Source organism: Taudactylus pleione, unplaced genomic scaffold (assembly GCF_031769625.1).
Source record: "Taudactylus pleione unplaced genomic scaffold, aTauple2 ptg000473l, whole genome shotgun sequence".
NCBI lineage: Eukaryota > Metazoa > Chordata > Amphibia > Anura > Myobatrachidae > Taudactylus > Taudactylus pleione.
Genome location: NW_028284875.1, coordinates 4612319 through 4629637, shown reverse-complemented (window position 1 = coordinate 4629637; position 17319 = coordinate 4612319). Strand labels below are relative to the sequence as shown.

At 32.8% G+C, this 17319-nt stretch overlaps 4 non-coding genes across 4 annotated transcripts; all 4 read right to left on the bottom strand.

Annotated features, from left to right (window-relative positions):
• Positions 1-2779: 2779 nt before the first annotated feature.
• On the bottom strand, positions 2780-2872 carry TRNAI-UAU (transfer RNA isoleucine (anticodon UAU)). The gene is given in 2 exon segments: positions 2780-2815; positions 2835-2872. It is a non-coding gene; the product is annotated as a tRNA-Ile (tRNA).
• A 2507-nt stretch (positions 2873-5379) lies between these two features.
• TRNAI-UAU (transfer RNA isoleucine (anticodon UAU)) lies at positions 5380-5472 on the bottom strand. The gene is given in 2 exon segments: positions 5380-5415; positions 5435-5472. It is a non-coding gene; the product is annotated as a tRNA-Ile (tRNA).
• A 4008-nt stretch (positions 5473-9480) lies between these two features.
• On the bottom strand, positions 9481-9573 carry TRNAI-UAU (transfer RNA isoleucine (anticodon UAU)). Its single transcript is given in 2 exon segments — positions 9481-9516; positions 9536-9573. It is a non-coding gene; the product is annotated as a tRNA-Ile (tRNA).
• A 2911-nt stretch (positions 9574-12484) lies between these two features.
• On the bottom strand, positions 12485-12577 carry TRNAI-UAU (transfer RNA isoleucine (anticodon UAU)). The gene is given in 2 exon segments: positions 12485-12520; positions 12540-12577. It is a non-coding gene; the product is annotated as a tRNA-Ile (tRNA).
• Between the last annotated feature and the right edge of the window lie 4742 nt (positions 12578-17319).

The following is a 17319-nucleotide window of genomic DNA, read 5'->3' as shown; positions in this document are numbered from 1 at the left end:
TTGCATTCCATTTTGTTGACTATCTAAAGGAATGTTTACAGTGCATATGAACCAAAGCAGATGTGTGTACTGGTACCTTAAAAACAGTCATGTTTGTGTTTTTTTTTCTGCCATCATATCAGGATGTTCAGGTAGCAGATGATAATCATTAACTGATGACATTAGAAAAAAATTACATTTGCTCCAGGTGAGGCTTGAACTCACAACTTTGGCATTGCTCAACAGATACTGTCTTATAAGTACAGCGCGCTGACGGATTGCAAAACAGGAGCACATGGTCAAAATGCATTTTTTTTAGTTGAGTGATTTTAGAATCGAGTTGACTAAGGAAATTAACTTGGTTTATTAATTTTAAATTAGTTACTTTTTAAATCCACTAAACTACTGCACCCAATACTAAAGTATCTAATAAAAGTAATATTCTAATCATAAGGTAATCAATTATATTGTGCATTTGTGTTATTACCCAGTTTTATGTATCCATAGGTGTATATTGCAATGAATTCATGCCATTGTTGTACAGTTCAATATTATCAAAAATGTAAAATAATTCCTGTTTATTTATCTTAAATAATATTTGATATAGATATATGTAACTTTAATGTTGCATAGGGAAAATATACACTATAGTACCAAAAAGTGCAGTATCTTTAAATAAAAATAAGTTAAATCTCACTTGTGCTCTATATTTAAAGGTAAACATTGTTTTTTTGGTCTGTAGCACCTAAATTGTCAGTAAAGTCAGTGTCCAAAGAAATATAAAAAGCAGAAAATTACCCTTTTGATGACAAGGATGAAAGGACTTCAAGAAACCCATCAGCAATTGCCATAGAAATTGTTATTTTGTAGCCACTCTGATATTAAATTGCAATTAAAACTTAATAGGTATGTTTTGGTACATATGGATTTCATGCAATACCATTAAGACAGTCACCTGCATTGAAAAAAAGCATAACTTCTAGAATGAGAATGAGCAACAAAGGAACATGCATCCTAGATGGGACTTGAAGCCACTGTCCCAGGTGATAGTAAACTTATCAGGAAACTAATCCACAATGTCATTAGGATAAATGTCTGCTTTTAGATACTGGGCCATAATTTTGCAAGCTGAACAGTACCGGATTGTTAAGCAGATAAAAGTTTCTGGTGGAGCCATATGTGCAGTATGAAGCAAGAATAAAAGGAACATCTCCAAAATTATTTTAATGAAATAAAGCCTATCAACCCAAACTCAAACCCACAAACCCTGGCTAAGGAGACCAGTGCCTTATCCATTAGGCCACTGGGGCTTAGTAAAATCTTTGTGTGAAATTGATTTTTTCATTAGTATAATCATTAATTGTTGCGATATAGGAAAGCCTTTTATTTGTGTTCTTTGCTTTGCTTTGTCAAAATCCATTATTTTTAGTTGAGTGATTTTAGAATCGAGCTGACTAAGGAAATTAACTTGGTTTCCTAATTTTAAATTAGTTTCTTTTTAAATCAACTAAACTACTGCACCCAATACTAAGTACCTAATAAAAGTAATATTCTAATCATAAGGTAATCAATTATATTGTGCATTTGTGTTATTGCCCAGTTTTATGTATCCATAGGTGTATATTGCAATGAATTCATGCCATTGTTGTACAGTTCAATATTATCAAAATTGTAAAATAATTCCTGTTTATTTATCTTGAATAATATTTGCTATAGATATATGTAACTTTAATGTTGCATAGGGAAAATATACACTATAATACCAAAAAATGCAGTATCTTTAAATAAAACTAAGTTAAATCTCACATGTGCTCTATATTTAAAGGTAAACATTGTTTTTTTGGTCTGTAGCACCTAAATTGTCAGTAAAGTCAGTGTCCAAAGAAATATAAAAAGCAGAAAATTACCCTTTTTATGACATGGATGAAAGGACTTCAAGAAACCCATCAGCAATTGCCATATACATTGTTATTTTGTAGCCACTTTGATATTAAATTGCAATTAAAACTTAATAGGTATGTTTTGGTATATATGGATTTCATGCAATACCATTAAGACAGTCACCTGCATTGAAAAAAAGCATAACTTCTAGAATGAGAATGAGCAACAAAGGAACATGCATCCTTGATGGGACTTGAAGCCACTGTCCCAGGTGATAGTAAACTTTTCAGGAAACTAATCCACAATGTCATTAGGATAAATGTCTGCTTTTAGATACTGGGCCATAATTTTGAAGGCTAAACAGTACCGGATTGTTAAGCAGAAAACAGTTTCTGGTGGAGCCATTTGTGCAGTATCAAAGGAACATCTCCAGTAATTATATGGATGAAATAAAGCCTATCACCCCAGGTAACTTGAAACCACAATCACAAGCAAAGGAGGCCAGTGCCTTATCCATTAGCCCACTGGGGCTTAGTAACATCTTTGTGTGAAACTGATTTTTTCATTAGTATAATCATTAATTGTTGCGATATAGGAAAGCCATTTATTTGTGTTCTTTGCTTTACAAATCCCAGCATGAAATGTGATTGTACTAACCAGACCTAATAGTGTGGAACCTCATGTTACATTGCAGCAAAACAGATTGATGCAACTCTTTTACCAATAAAGAGGTAGTCTTTTGCATTCCATTTTGTTGACTAACTAAAGGAATGTTTACAGTGCATATGAACCAAAGCAGATGTGTGTACTGGTACCTTAAAAACAGTCATGTTTGTGTTTTTTTTTCTGCCTTCATATCAGGATGTTCAGGTAGCAGATGATAATCATTAACTGATGACATTAGAAAAAAAATTACATTTACTCCAGGTGAGGCTTGAACTCACAACCTCAGCATTGCTCAACAGATACTGTCTTATAAGTACCACGCGCTGACCGATTGCGCCACAGGAGCCCATGGTCAAAATACATTATTTTTAGTTGAGTGATTTTAGAATCGAGCTGACTAAGGAAATTAACTTGGTTTATTAATTTTAAATTAGTTACTTTTTAAATCCACTAAACTACTGCACCCAATACTAAAGTATCTAATAAAAGTAATATTCTAATCATAAGGTAATCAATTATATTGTGCATTTGTGTTATTACCCAGTTTTATGTATCCATAGGTGTATATTGCAATGAATTCATGCCATTGTTGTACAGTTCAATATTATCAAAAATGTAAAATAATTCCTGTTTATTTATCTTAAATAATATTTGATATAGATATATGTAACTTTAATGTTGCATAGGGAAAATATACACTATAGTACCAAAAAGTGCAGTATCTTTAAATAAAAATAAGTTAAATCTCACTTGTGCTCTATATTTAAAGGTAAACATTGTTTTTTTGGTCAATAGCACCTAAATTGTCAGTAAAGTCAGTGTCCAAAGAAATATAAAAAGCAGAAAATTACCCTTTTGATGACAAGGATGAAAGGACTTCAAGAAACCCATCAGCAATTGCCATAGAAATTGTTATTTTGTAGCCACTCTGATATTAAATTGCAATTAAAACTTAATAGGTATGTTTTGGTACATATGGATTTCATGCAATACCATTAAGACAGTCACCTGCATTGAAAAAAAGCATAACTTCTAGAATGAGAATGAGCAACAAAGGAACATGCATCCTAGATGGGACTTGAAGCCACTGTCCCAGGTGATAGTAAACTTATCAGGAAACTAATCCACAATGTCATTAGGATAAATGTCTGCTTTTAGATACTGGGCCATAATTTTGCAAGCTGAACAGTACCGGATTGTTAAGCAGATAAAAGTTTCTGGTGGAGCCATATGTGCAGTATGAAGCAAGAATAAAAGGAACATCTCCAAAATTATTTTAATGAAATAAAGCCTATCAACCCAAACTCAAACCCACAAACCCTGGCTTAGGAGACCAGTGCCTTATCCATTAGGCCACTGGGGCTTAGTAAAATCTTTGTGTGAAATTGATTTTTTCATTAGTATAATCATTAATTGTTGCGATATAGGAAAGCCTTTTATTTGTGTTCTTTGCTTTGCTTTGTCAAAATCCATTATTTTTAGTTGAGTGATTTTAGAATCGAGCTGACTAAGGAAATTAACTTGGTTTCCTAATTTTAAATTAGTTTCTTTTTAAATCAACTAAACTACTGCACCCAATACTAAGTACCTAATAAAAGTAATATTCTAATCATAAGGTAATCAATTATATTGTGCATTTGTGTTATTGCCCAGTTTTATGTATCCATAGGTGTATATTGCAATGAATTCATGCCATTGTTGTACAGTTCAATATTATCAAAATTGTAAAATAATTCCTGTTTATTTATCTTGAATAATATTTGCTATAGATATATGTAACTTTAATGTTGCATTGGGAAAATATACACTATAATACCAAAAAATGCAGTATCTTTAAATAAAACTAAGTTAAATCTCACATGTGCTCTATATTTAAAGGTAAACATTGTTTTTTTGGTCTGTAGCACCTAAATTGTCAGTAAAGTCAGTGTCCAAAGAAATATAAAAAGCAGAAAATTACCCTTTTTATGACATGGATGAAAGGACTTCAAGAAACCCATCAGCAATTGCCATATACATTGTTATTTTGTAGCCACTTTGATATTAAATTGCAATTAAAACTTAATAGGTATGTTTTGGTATATATGGATTTCATGCAATACCATTAAGACAGTCACCTGCATTGAAAAAAAGCATAACTTCTAGAATGAGAATGAGCAACAAAGGAACATGCATCCTTGATGGGACTTGAAGCCACTGTCCCAGGTGATAGTAAACTTTTCAGGAAACTAATCCACAATGTCATTAGGATAAATGTCTGCTTTTAGATAATGGGCCATAATTTTGAAGGCTGAACAGTACCGGATTGTTAAGCAGAAAACAGTTTCTGGTGGAGCCATTTGTGCAGTATCAAAGGAACATCTCCAGTAATTATATGGATGAAATAAAGCCTATCACCCCAGGTAACTTGAAACCACAATCACAAGCAAAGGAGGCCAGTGCCTTATCCATTAGCCCACTGGGGCTTAGTAACATCTTTGTGTGAAACTGATTTTTTCATTAGTATAATCATTAATTGTTGCGATATAGGAAAGCCATTTATTTGTGTTCTTTGCTTTACAAATCCCAGCATGAAATGTGATTGTACTAACCAGACCTAATAGTGTGGAACCTCATGTTACATTGCAGCAAAACAGATTGATGCAACTCTTTTACCAATAAAGAGGTAGTCTTTTGCATTCCATTTTGTTGACTAACTAAAGGAATGTTTACAGTGCATATGAACCAAAGCAGATGTGTGTACTGGTACCTTAAAAACAGTCATGTTTGTGTTTTTTTTTCTGCCTTCATATCAGGATGTTCAGGTAGCAGATGATAATCATTAACTGATGACATTAGAAAAAAAATTACATTTACTCCAGGTGAGGCTTGAACTCACAACCTCAGCATTGCTCAACAGATACTGTCTTATAAGTACCATGCGCTGACCGATTGCGCCACAGGAGCCCATGGTCAAAATACATTATTTTTAGTTGAGTGATTTTAGAATCGAGCTGACTAAGGAAATTAACTTGGTTTATTAATTTTAAATTAGTTACTTTTTAAATCCACTAAACTACTGCACCCAATACTAAAGTACCTAATAAAAGTAATATTCTAATAATAAGGTAATCAATTATATTGTGCATTTGTGTTATTGCCCAGTTTTATGTATCCATAGGTGTATATTGCAATGAATTCATGCCATTGTTGTACAGTTCAATATTATCAAAATTGTAAAATAATTCCTGTTTATTTATCTTAAATAATATTTGCTATAGATATATGTAACTTTAATGTTGCATAGGGAAAATATACACTATAATACCAAAAAATGCAGTATCTAGAAATAAAAAATAGTTAAATCTCACATGTGCTCTATATTTAAAGGTAAACATTGTTTTTTGGTCTGCAGCACCTAAATTATCAGTAAAGTCAGTGTCCAAAGAAATATAAAAAGTAGAAAATTACCCTTTTGATGACATGGATGAAAGGACTTCAAGAAACCCATCAGCAATTGCCATAGACATTGTTATATTGAAGCCACTCTGATATTAAAATTGCAATTAAAACTTAATAGGTATGTTTTGGTATATATGGATTTCATGCAATACCATTAAGACAGTAACCTGCATTGAAAAAATGCATAACTTCTAGAATGAGAATGAGCAACAAAGGAACATGCATCCTAGATGGGACTTGAAGCCACTGTCCCAGGTGATAGTAAACTTATCCAGAAACTAATCCACAATGTCATTAGGATAAATGTCTGCTTTTCGATACTGGGCCATAATTTTGCAAGCTGAACAGTACCGGATTGTTAAGCAGATAAAAGTTTCTGGTGGAGCCATTTGTGCAGTATGAAGCAAGAATAAAAGGAACATCTCCAGTAATTATATGGATGAAATAAAGCCTTTCACCCCAGATAACTTGAAACCACAATCACCAGCTTAGGAGGCCAGTCCCTTATCCAATAGGCCACTGGGTCTTAGAAACATCTTTGTGTGAAACTGATTTTTTCATTAGTATAATCATTAAGTGTTGCAATACAGGAAAGCCGTTTATTTGTGTTCTTTGCTTTACAAATCCCAGCATGAAATGTGATTGTACTAACAAGCCCTAATAGTGTGGACCCTCATGTTACATTGCAGCATAACAGATTGATGTTACTCTTTTACCAATAAAGAGGTAGTCTTTTGCATTCCATTTTGTTGACTATCTAAAGGAATGTTTACAGTGCATATGAACCAAAGCAGATGTGTGTACTGGTACCTTAAAAACAGTCATGTTTGTGTTTTTTTTTCTGCCATCATATCAGGATGTTCAGGTAGCAGATGATAATCATTAACTGATGACATTAGAAAAAAATTACATTTGCTCCAGTTGAGGCTTGAACTCACAACTTTGGCATTGCTCAACAGATACTGTCTTATAAGTACCGCGCGCTGACCGATTGCAAAACAGGAGCACATGGTCAAAATGCATTTTTTTTAGTTGAGTGATTTTAGAATCGAGTTGACTAAGGAAATTAACTTGGTTTATTAATTTTAAATTAGTTACTTTTTAAATCCACTAAACTACTGCACCCAATACTAAAGTATCTAATAAAAGTAATATTCTAATCATAAGGTAATCAATTATATTGTGCATTTGTGTTATTACTCAGTTTTATGTATCCATAGGTGTATATTGCAATGAATTCATGCCATTGTTGTACAGTTCAATATTATCAAAAATGTAAAATAATTCCTGTTTATTTATCTTAAATAATATTTGATATAGATATATGTAACTTTAATGTTGCATAGGGAAAATATACACTATAGTACCAAAAAGTGCAGTATCTTTAAATAAAAATAAGTTAAATCTCACTTGTGCTCTATATTTAAAGGTAAACATTGTTTTTTTGGTCTGTAGCACCTAAATTGTCAGTAAAGTCAGTGTCCAAAGAAATATAAAAAGCAGAAAATTACCCTTTTGATGACAAGGATGAAAGGACTTCAAGAAACCCATCAGCAATTGCCATAGAAATTGTTATTTTGTAGCCACTCTGATATTAAATTGCAATTAAAACTTAATAGGTATGTTTTGGTACATATGGATTTCATGCAATACCATTAAGACAGTCACCTGCATTGAAAAAAAGCATAACTTCTAGAATGAGAATGAGCAACAAAGGAACATGCATCCTAGATGGGACTTGAAGCCACTGTCCCAGGTGATAGTAAACTTATCAGGAAACTAATCCACAATGTCATTAGGATAAATGTCTGCTTTTAGATACTGGGCCATAATTTTGCAAGCTGAACAGTACCGGATTGTTAAGCAGATAAAAGTTTCTGGTGGAGCCATATGTGCAGTATGAAGCAAGAATAAAAGGAACATCTCCAAAATTATTTTAATGAAATAAAGCCTATCAACCCAAACTCAAACCCACAAACCCTGGCTTAGGAGACCAGTGCCTTATCCATTAGGCCACTGGGGCTTAGTAAAATCTTTGTGTGAAATTGATTTTTTCATTAGTATAATCATTAATTGTTGCGATATAGGAAAGCCTTTTATTTGTGTTCTTTGCTTTGCTTTGTCAAAATCCATTATTTTTAGTTGAGTGATTTTAGAATCGAGCTGACTAAGGAAATTAACTTGGTTTCCTAATTTTAAATTAGTTTCTTTTTTAATCAACTAAACTACTGCACCCAATACTAAGTACCTAATAAAAGTAATATTCTAATCATAAGGTAATCAATTATATTGTGCATTTGTGTTATTGCCCAGTTTTATGTATCCATAGGTGTATATTGCAATGAATTCATGCCATTGTTGTACAGTTCAATATTATCAAAATTGTAAAATAATTCCTGTTTATTTATCTTGAATAATATTTGCTATAGATATATGTAACTTTAATGTTGCATTGGGAAAATATACACTATAATACCAAAAAATGCAGTATCTTTAAATAAAACTAAGTTAAATCTCACATGTGCTCTATATTTAAAGGTAAACATTGTTTTTTTGGTCTGTAGCACCTAAATTGTCAGTAAAGTCAGTGTCCAAAGAAATATAAAAAGCAGAAAATTACCCTTTTTATGACATGGATGAAAGGACTTCAAGAAACCCATCAGCAATTGCCATATACATTGTTATTTTGTAGCCACTTTGATATTAAATTGCAATTAAAACTTAATAGGTATGTTTTGGTATATATGGATTTCATGCAATACCATTAAGACAGTCACCTGCATTGAAAAAAAGCATAACTTCTAGAATGAGAATGAGCAACAAAGGAACATGCATCCTTGATGGGACTTGGAGCCACTGTCCCAGGTGATAGTAAACTTTTCAGGAAACTAATCCACAATGTCATTAGGATAAATGTCTGCTTTTAGATACTGGGCCATAATTTTGCAAGCTGAACAGTACCGGATTGTTAAGCAGAAAACAGTTTCTGGTGGAGCCATTTGTGCAGTATCAAAGGAACATCTCCAGTAATTATATGGATGAAATAAAGCCTATCACCCCAGGTAACTTGAAACCACAATCACAAGCAAAGGAGGCCAGTGCCTTATCCATTAGCCCACTGGGGCTTAGTAACATCTTTGTGTGAAACTGATTTTTTCATTAGTATAATCATTAATTGTTGCGATATAGGAAAGCCATTTATTTGTGTTCTTTGCTTTACAAATCCCAGCATGAAATGTGATTGTACTAACCAGACCTAATAGTGTGGAACCTCATGTTACATTGCAGCAAAACAGATTGATGCAACTCTTTTACCAATAAAGAGGTAGTCTTTTGCATTCCATTTTGTTGACTAACTAAAGGAATGTTTACAGTGCATATGAACCAAAGCAGATGTGTGTACTGGTACCTTAAAAACAGTCATGTTTGTGTTTTTTTTTCTGCCTTCATATCAGGATGGTCAGGTAGCAGATGATAATCATTAACTGATGACATTAAAAAAAAAATTACATTTACTCCAGGTGAGGCTTGAACTCACAACCTCAGCATTGCTCAACAGATACTGTCTTATAAGTACCACGCGCTGACCGATTGCGCCACAGGAGCCCATGGTCAAAATATATTATTTTTAGTTGAGTGATTTTAGAATCGAGCTGACTAAGGAAATTAACTTGGTTTATTAATTTTAAATTAGTTACTTTTTAAATCCACTAAACTACTGCACCCAATACTAAAGTACCTAATAAAAGTAATATTCTAATAATAAGGTAATCAATTATATTGTGCATTTGTGTTATTGCCCAGTTTTATGTATCCATAGGTGTATATTGCAATGAATTCATGCCATTGTTGTACAGTTCAATATTATCAAAATTGTAAAATAATTCCTGTTTATTTATCTTAAATAATATTTGCTATAGATATATGTAACTTTAATGTTGCATAGGGAAAATATACACTATAATACCAAAAAATGCAGTATCTAGAAATAAAAAATAGTTAAATCTCACATGTGCTCTATATTTAAAGGTAAACATTGTTTTTTGGTCTGCAGCACCTAAATTGTCAGTAAAGTCAGTGTCCAAAGAAATATAAAAAGTAGACAATTACTCTTTTGATGACATGGATGAAAGGACTTCAAGAAACCCATCAGCAATTGCCATAGACATTGTTATATTGAAGCCACTCTGATATTAAAATTGCAATTAAAACTTAATAGGTATGTTTTGGTATATATGGATTTCATGCAATACCATTAAGACAGTAACCTGCATTGAAAAAATGCATAACTTCTAGAATGAGAATGAGCAACAAAGGAACATGCATCCTAGATGGGACTTGAAGCCACTGTCCCAGGTGATAGTAAACTTATCCAGAAACTAATCCACAATGTCTTTAGGATAAATGTCTGCTTTTCGATACTGGGCCATAATTTTGCAAGCTGAACAGTACCGGATTGTTAAGCAGATAAAAGTTTCTGGTGGAGCCATTTGTGCAGTATGAAGCAAGAATAAAAGGAACATCTCCAGTAATTATATGGATGAAATAAAGCCTATCACCCCAGATAACTTGAAACCACAATCACCAGCTTAGGAGGCCAGTCCCTTATCCAATAGGCCACTGGGTCTTAGTAACATCTTTGTGTGAAACTGATTTTTTCATTAGTATAATCATTAAGTGTTGCAATACAGGAAAGCCGTTTATTTGTGTTCTTTGCTCTACAAATCCCAGCATGAAATGTGATTGTACTAACAAGCCCTAATAGTGTGGACCCTCATGTTACATTGCAGCAAAACAGATTGATGTTACTCTTTTACCAATAAAGAGGTAGTCTTTTGCATTCCATTTTGTTGACTATCTAAAGGAATGTTTACAGTGCATATGAACCAAAGCAGATGTGTGTACTGGTACCTTAAAAACAGTCATGTTTGTGTTTTTTTTTCTGCCATCATATCAGGATGTTCAGGTAGCAGATGATAATCATTAACTGATGACATTAGAAAAAAAATTACATTTGCTCCAGGTGAGGCTTGAACTCACAACCTCGGCATTGCTCAACAGATACTGACTTATTAGTACCGCGCGCTGACCGATTGTGCCACAGGAGCCCATGGTCAAAATACATTATTTTTAGTTGAGTGATTTTAGAATCGAGTTGACTAAGGAAATTAACTTGGTTTATTAATTTTAAATTAGTTACTTTTTAAATCCACTAAACTACTGCACCCAATACTAAAGTACCTAATAAAAGTAATATTCTAATCATAAGGTAATCAATTATATTGTGCATTTGTGTTATTGCCCAGTTTTATGTATCCATAGGTGTATATTGCAATTAATTCATGCCATTGTTGTACAGTTCAATATTATCAAAATTGTAAAATAATTCCTGTTTATTTATCTTAAATAATATTTGCTATAGATATATGTAACTTTAATGTTGCATAGGGAAAATATACACTATAATACCAAAAAATGCAGTATCTAGAAATAAAAAATAGTTAAATCTCACACGTGCTCTATATTTAAAGGTAAACATTGTTTTTTGGTCTGTAGCACCTATATTGTCAGTAAAGTCAGTGTCCAAAGAAATATAAAAAGCAGAAAATTACCCTTTTTATGACATGGATGAAAGGAATTCAAGAAAACCATCAGCAATTGCAATAGAAATTGTTATTTTGTAGCCACTCTGATATTAAATTGCAATTAAAACTTAATAGGTATGTTTTGGTATATATGGATTTTCTGCGATACCATTAAGACAGTCACCTGAATTGAAAAAAAGCATAACTTCTAGAATGAGAATGAGCAACAAAGGAACATGCATCCTAGATGGGACTTGAAGCCACTGTCCCAGGTGATAGTAAACTTTTCAGGAAACTAATCCACAATGTCATTAGGATAAATGTCTGCTTTTAGATACTGGGCCATAATTTTGCAAGCTGAACAGTTCCGTATTGATAAGCAGATAAAAGTTTCTGGTGGAGCCATTTGTGCAGTATGAAGCAAGAATAAAAGGAACATCTAAAACATTATTTTAATGAAATAAAGCCTATCACCCCAGATGGGACCTGAAACCACAATCCCTGGCTTAGGAGGCCAGTGCCTTATCCATTAGGCAACTGGGGATTAGTAACATCTTTGAGTGAAACTGATTTTTTCATTAGTATAATCATTAATTGTTGCGATATAGGAAAGCTGTTTATTTGTGTTCTTTGCTTTACAAATCCCAGCATGAAATGTGATTGTACTGACCAGCCCTAATAGCATGGACCCTCATGTTACATTGCAGCAAAACAGATTGATGCAACTCTTTTACAAAAAAGAGGTAGTCTTTTGCATTCCATTTTGTTGACTAACTAAAGGAATGTTTACAGTGCATATGAACCAAAGTAGATGTGTGTACTGGTACCTTAAAAACAGTCATGTTAGTGGGTTTTTTTTGTGTCTTCATATCAGGATGTTCAGGTTGCAGATGATAATCATTAACTGATGACATTACAAAAAAAATTATGTATGCTCCAGGTGAGGCTTGAACTCACAACCTTGGCATTGCTCAACAGATACTGTCTTATAAGTACCACGTGCTGACCGATTGCGCCACAGGAGCACATGGTCAAAGTGCATTATTTTTAGTTGAGTGATTTTAGAATCGAGTTGACTTAGGAAATTAACTTGGTTTATCAATTTTAAAATAGTTACTTTTTAAATCCACTAAACTACTGCACCCAATACTAAAGTACCTAATAAAAGTAATATTCTAATCATAAGGTAATCAATTATATTGTGCATTTGTGTTATTACCCAGTTTTATGTATCCATAGGTGTATATTGCAATGAATTCATGCCATTGTTGTACAGTTCAATATTATCAAAAATGTAAAATAATTCCTGTTTATTTATCTTAAATAATATTTGATATAGATATATGTAACTTTAATGTTGCATAGGGAAAATATACACTATAGTACCAAAAAGTGCAGTATCATTAAATAAAAATAAGTTAAATCTCACTTGTGCTCTATATTTAAAGGTAAACATTGTTTTTTTGGTCTGTAGCACCTAAATTGTCAGTAAAGTCAGTGTCCAAAGAAATATAAAAAGCAGAAAATTACCCTTTTGATGACAAGGATGAAAGGACTTCAAGAAACCCATCAGCAATTGCCATAGAAATTGTTATTTTGTAGCCACTCTGATATTAAATTGCAATTAAAACTTAATAGCTATGTTTTGGTACATATGGATTTCATGCAATACCATTAAGACAGTAACCTGCATTGAAAAAAAGCATAACTTCTAGAATGAGAATGAGCAACAAAGGAACATGCATCCTAGATGGGACTTGAAGCCACTATCCCAGGTGATAGTAAACTTAGAAACTGATTTTTTCATTAGTATAATCATTAATTGTTGCGATATAGGAATGCCGTTTATTTGTGTTCTTTGCTTTACAAATCCCAGCATGAAATGTGATTGTACTAACCAGACCTAATAGTGTGGAACCTCATGTTACATTGCAGCAAAACAGATTGATGCAACTCTTTTACCAATAAAGAGGTAATCTTTTGCATTCCATTTTGTTGACTAACTAAAGTAATTTTTACAGTGCATATGAACCAAAGCAGCTGTGTGTACTGGTACCTTAAAAACAGTCATGTTTGTGTTTTTTTTCTGCCTTCATATCAGGATGTTCAGGAAGCAGATGATAATCATTAACTGATGACATTAGAAAAAAAATAACATTTGCTCCAGGTGAGGCTTCAACTCACAACCTCAGGATTGCTCAACAGATACTGTCTTATAAGTACCGCGCACAGACCGATTGCGCCACAGGAGCACATGGACAAAACTCTTTATTTTTAGTTGAGTGATTTTAGCATCGAGTTGACTAAGTAAATTAACTTGGTTTATTAATTTTAAATTAGTTACTTTTTAAATCCACTAAACTACTGCACCCAATACTAAAGTACCTAACAAAAGTAATATTCTAATCACAAGGTAATCAATTATATTGTGCATTTGTGTTATTGCCCAGTTTTATGTATCCATAGGTGTATATTGCAATGAATTCATGCCATTGTTGTACAGTTCAATATTATCAAAATTGTAAAATAATTCCTGTTTATTTATCTTAAATAATATTTGGTATAGATATATGTAACTTTAATGTTGCATAGGGAAAATATACACTATAATACCAAAAAATGCAGTATCTTTAAATAAAAATAAGTGAAATCTCACTTGTGCTCTATATTTAAAGGTAAACATTGTTTTTTTGGTCTGAAGCACCTAAATTGTCAGTAAGTCAGTGTCCAAAGAAATATAAAAGGCAGAAAATTACCCTTTTGATGACATGGATGAAAGGACTTCAAGAAACCCATCAGCAATTGCAATAGACATTGCTATTTTGTAGCCACTCTGATATTAAATTGCAATTAAAACTTAATAGGTATGTTTTGGTATATATGGATTTTCTGCAATACCATTAAGACAGTCACCTGCATTGAAAAAAAGCATAACTTCTAGAATGAGAATGAGCAACAAAGGAACATGCATCCTAGATGGGACTTGAATCCACTGTCCCAGGTGATAGTAAACTTTTCTGGAAACTATTCCACAATGTCATTAGAATAAATGTCTGCTTTTAGATACTGGGCCATAGTTTTGCAAGCTGAACAGTACCGGATTGTTAAGCAGATAAAAGTTTCTGGTGGAGCCATTTCTGCAGTATGAAGCAAGAATAAAAGGAACATCTAAAACATTATTTTAATGAAATAAAGCCTATCACCCCAGATGGGACCTGAAACCACAATCCCTGGCTTAGGAGGCCAGTGCTTTATCCATTAGGCCACTGGGGCTTTGTAACATCTTTGAGTGAAACTGAATTTTTCATTAGTATAATCATTAATTGTTGCGATAAAGGAAAGCCGTTTATTTGTGTTCTTTGCTTTACAAATCACAGCATGAAATGTGATTGTACTATCCAGCCCTAATAGTGTGGACCCTCATGTTACATTGCAGCAAAACAGATTGATGCAACTCTTTTACCAATAAAGAGGTAGTCTTTTGCGTTCCATTTTGTTGACTAACTAAAGTAATTTTTACAGTGCATATGAACCAAAGCAGCTGTGTGTACTGGTACCTTAAAAACAGTCATGTTTGTGTTTTTTTTCTGCCTATATATCAGGATGTTCAGGAAGCAGATGATAATCATTAACTGATGACATTAGAAAAAAAAAAACATTTGCTCCAGGTGAGGCTTGAACTCACAACCTCAGGATTGCTCAACAGATACTGTCTTATAAGTACCACGCACAGAAGGATTGCGCCACAGGAGCACATGGACAAAGCGCTTTGTTTTTAGTTGAGTGATTTTAGCATCGAGTTGACTAAGTAAATTAACTTGGTTTATTAATTTTTAATTAGTTACTTTTTAAATTCACTAAACTACTGCACCCAATACTAAAGTACCTAATAAAAGTAATATTCTAATCACAAGGTAATCAATAACATTGTGCATTTGTGTTATTGCACAGTTTTATGTATCCATAGGTGTATATTGCAATGAATTCATGCCATTGTTGTACAGTTCAATATTATCAAAATTGTAAAATATTTCCTGTTTATTTATCTTAAATAATATTTGGTATAGATATATGTAACTTTAATGTTGCATAGGGAAAATATACACTATAATACCAAAAAATGCAGTATCTTTAAATAAAAATAAGTTAAATCTCACTTGTGCTCTATATTTAAAGGTAAACATTGTTTTTTTGGTCTGTAGCACCTAAATTGTCAGTAAAGTCAGTGTCCAAAGAAAAATAAAAAGCAGAAAATTACCCTTTTTATGACAAGGATGAAAGGACTTCAAGAAACCCATCAGCAATTGCCATAGACATTGTTATTTTGTAGCCACTTTGATATTAAATTGCAATTAAAACTTAATAGGTATGTTTTGGTATATATGGATTTTCTGCAATACCATTAAGACAGTCACCTGCATTGAAAAAAAGCATAACTTCTAGAATGAGAATGAGCAACAAAGGAACATGCATCCTAGATGGGACTTGAATCCACTGTCCCAGGTGATAGTAAACTTTTCTGGAAACTATTCCACAATGTCATTAGAATAAATGTCTGCTTTTAGATACTGGGCCATAGTTTTGCAAGCTGAACAGTACCGGATTGTTAAGCAGATAAAAGTTTCTGGTGGAGCCATTTCTGCAGTATGAAGCAAGAATAAAAGGAACATCTAAAACATTATTTTAATGAAATAAAGCCTATCACCCCAGATGGGACCTGAAACCACAATCCCTGGCTTAGGAGGCCAGTGCTTTATCCATTAGGCCACTGGGGCTTTGTAACATCTTTGAGTGAAACTGAATTTTTCATTAGTATAATCATTAATTGTTGCGATAAAGGAAAGCCGTTTATTTGTGTTCTTTGCTTTACAAATCACAGCATGAAATGTGATTGTACTATCCAGCCCTAATAGTGTGGACCCTCATGTTACATTGCAGCAAAACAGATTGATGCAACTCTTTTACCAATAAAGAGGTAGTCTTTTGCGTTCCATTTTGTTGACTAACTAAAGTAATTTTTACAGTGCATATGAACCAAAGCAGCTGTGTGTACTGGTACCTTAAAAACAGTCATGTTTGTGTTTTTTTTTCTGCCTATATATCAGGATGTTCAGGAAGCAGATGATAATCATTAACTGATGACATTAGAAAAAAAAAAACATTTGCTCCAGGTGAGGCTTGAACTCACAACCTCAGGACTGCTCAACAGATACTGTCTTATAAGTACCACGCACAGAATGATTGCGCCACACGAGCACATGGACAAAGCGCTTCATTTTTAGTTGAGTGATTTTAGCATCGAGTTGACTAAGTAAATTAACTTGGTTTATTAATTTTTAATTAGTTACTTTTTAAATCCACTAAACTACTGCACCCAATACTAAAGTACCTAATAAAAGTAATATTCTAATCACAAGGTAATCAATTACATTGTGCATTTGTGTTATTGCCCAGTTTTATGTATCCATAGGTGTATATTGCAATGAATTCATGCCATTGTTGTACAGTTCAATATTATCAAAATTGTAAAATAATTCCTGTTTATTTATCTTAAATAATATTTGGTATAGATATATGTAACTTTAATGTTGCATAGGGAAAATATACACTATAGTACCAAAAAGTGCAGTATCTTTAAATAAAAATAAGTTAAATCTCACTTGTGCTCTATATTTAAAGGTAAACATTGTATTTTTGGTCTGTAGCACCTAAATTGTCAGTAAAGTCAGTGTCCAAAGAAATATAAAAAGCAGAAAATTACCCTTTT